The sequence below is a fragment of the Strix aluco genome, chromosome 3 (genome assembly GCF_031877795.1).
Source record: "Strix aluco isolate bStrAlu1 chromosome 3, bStrAlu1.hap1, whole genome shotgun sequence".
Classification (NCBI taxonomy): Eukaryota; Metazoa; Chordata; class Aves; order Strigiformes; family Strigidae; genus Strix; species Strix aluco.
This window is the reverse complement of record NC_133933.1, coordinates 5,595,605-5,598,397: the sequence shown is the minus strand read 5'-3', so window position 1 is coordinate 5,598,397 and position 2,793 is coordinate 5,595,605. Positions and strand designations below refer to the sequence as shown.

Below are 2,793 nucleotides of genomic sequence, written 5' to 3'. Positions count from 1 at the left end.
GGCATCGATTTGCCTTGTGCCAGCTCACTCTAGGGCTGTGGTCAGACATGGGTAAGGCCACCCTAGTTGAGGCGTGAAGAGATCTCAGCTGTAGGGACACAGGCTGGGTCATGCTGCTTGCCCTCAGGACTAGTGAGTAGCACCAGCCTGCTGTATTTACTGGTGTAGCTGTATTCTCAGGTCAAGGCAAAGGTTGTTTAAAATGTCAAATGGGCTAATTAATGCAGGTTTTCAGAAGCACTGAGTGTTCATTACTCCAGAGAAGAAATGTGAAAAATTCAACTGTTCAGTGCCTCTAGAAACTGGGTATCTAAACACTTGCATGGCCACTGCCAACACTGAAGGCATCTCCAAGTGCATCCTGAGCTCACAAAGCTGGTTAAAGGGCTGCTCACCTGCTGTGATCACTTCTTTCAGTGAAGCAGTGGCAGTGAGTGGGATGGGCTCAGCACTAGGGGGTGCTTGGCAACATCAGGAACCAGTTCTTTTAGAGCTGACCATCTCCTCAGAGCACAATAGAGCCACTGCAGCACCACAGCAGAGAAAAACCCACAGCAATGCACTGGTCAGCTGGAAAAGTAGGGAAAATTTGTCAGAAAAAAGCCGCCTTTGCTGTGTCACTCAGGTGTGCCTAAATGGATAGAGAGCAGCAGGGAAGTAAACACAGAACAAGTCATTAAAAGACCATGAAGTCAACACCAGTTCCTGCTCCGTGTCTCTCGCCATCTGAGCCCTCTGAAGTATAGACTCTCATCTCTGGGAATTTTTTCACACTGATGTTTTATTTCCCCTCCACCAGCAGTAGCAATAAGCACAGATGAATTAGCAGAGCCTGTACAGGCCCCTGTTAACCATGGTCCTCATGGGAAGTTTCCAGTTCTAACGTCTGCTTTTAGGTTTCTTACGCAGACAGTCTTGGTACTGCAAACCTATAAACACTTATTTCTTGAAAAATGCCTCCCAGCTTCCCTTCTTAGTGCCTAACCTCTTACTTGTTGTAGTTCATGCAGAAAATTATTTGCCTCAGGTCTGTTTAGGCCACTTGAAGAGTCCTGGCTTCTTTGCTCGTGGAGTGCCATGGCTGGGATGGGTGTCTGCTTTGGAAGGGCTGACACCACGGCAGCATGAACTATATTTGGCAGCTTGTGCTGTGCTGCTCCCAAAGCAGTGACACGTTTCCATCCACCGCTGCTCAAAAGTTAAAAGCTTGTCATAACATGTCAGGTGGCAATGCTGAAACACAAGTCTGATGAGACAACTTTCAGTCCACTGCAGACAGCCTGCTCTGGATGCTGAAGAGATGGAGAGTCGGCATCTGAGCTACTGAAGAAAGGCTTCATCTGCCTATGGCAGAATCCCTCCCTCTCCTCTTGCTCGAGGAATGCACCAGAGAAAGGAAGCCGGTTGGAAATTCAGAGAAATGGCCATTTTAAAAACTGTAACCATTCCTTTTGTTGGAAACTTCAAATGTCTCTGTAAGCTTCAGAGTTGAGTGAGTGGCAGGACAAGGATATCTATCAGTATTCCTGAAAAAAAAAAACAAACCACCCCACAATCCCAAAAGAAGAAACCCTAAACTCCTCGGTACAAGAAAAAGGCATTTTTCCCAATGCTAATGCTAGTCCAGAACATGGGGCAATGGCATTTCCCAGTCCCAAAATAATGTGGCCCAAACCCAGATCCCTTAATATTCAGGAAAGGTTGAAGCTGGCAGACAAATTATTAGTGCACACTGGTTACAAAGAACAACATTGCTTTTGAATTCTAGCCCCTGGGGTCTATCATAGGATGGCCAATTGCATAAAAGAGAGAAAAGTAGCTGGCTACAGACATTACAGCAAAAGGTAAAGGGAGTCTTAAGAGGAGAATCAAGGCTGATGCACCTTTAGCTATAGCACCTTTGCTGATGCTTGCTCCTTCACAGCCTTTCCAGGGCAGTGCTCACATCCTCAGGGAGATGTTGGTGCACGTCAAGCCTGAGGTGAATGTAGACCCTGTCCAAGGCTCTCTTCTGCCTGTGATCTTGGGTGACATGGTGCTTTCAGTTGTCCTCTGAGGGGAAGAAAAAAAAAAAGGTAAATAAAGAAACTACTATAGTGTTGATGCATTGCAGATCAAGAATTGCTTCAGTAGCACAGCCCAAATATGAGCCCTCAGCAGATTATCCCAGTTTCATATTCTTTAGGCAACTTGTCTACTGGCAAGGAAAAATCCTGTCAAACGCACTTTTTTCTATCTTTATCCTCTGACTGTCCAACTCTTTTTGCTAAATCTCTACAGTCTGGAGCTCAAATTACCATTTCTGACCAGTGCAGAAACAAATGATGAAATATTCATGAGTTGTTCATACTTTTCATCTTACAGAAGCATCAGCCAGCACTGAATTTGCATGATCTAACCAAAGAAGACATTTCAAGAGAAAAGCACTTTATATAGTGATATTCAAAAACTTTTATACATTGAGGTAAAACCAGCAAGTTTCTGACCTTACTTGTGCAGAGTCACACATTGTTTGAAGAGCATCCCACTAAATTTTCCGACGATGTGTAAATGTGTCATCTGGACCACAGGAAATAAAGCAGGGTTAAAACACTGAACAAAACTGCGATGAAGTTAACAAGCCCAAGGTTCATAAACCTTGTGATAGAAGCTTGCAGAAACCTTTCATGGCTCATCCAATAAAGCCCTATGGCACTTTGTTCTTCCCCTCCCAAATCTCCATCTGCCTGAGCCAGCATCAGCAGGAAATTTTGCATGGAAGCTTGCCAGATAAAATAGCTACTTCATCTGGCT

At 44.7% G+C, this 2,793-nt stretch overlaps 1 long non-coding RNA gene across 1 annotated transcript; it reads right to left on the bottom strand.

Moving 5' to 3' along the window:
• Window positions 1-807: 807 nt before the first annotated feature.
• Window positions 808-2,533, bottom strand: LOC141921658 (uncharacterized). The gene is made up of 3 exons (XR_012622723.1): window positions 2,487-2,533; window positions 1,884-2,052; window positions 808-1,526 (listed from the first exon to the last, which is right to left on the bottom strand). It is a non-coding gene; the product is annotated as an uncharacterized LOC141921658 (long non-coding RNA).
• Window positions 2,534-2,793: the final 260 nt, after the last annotated feature.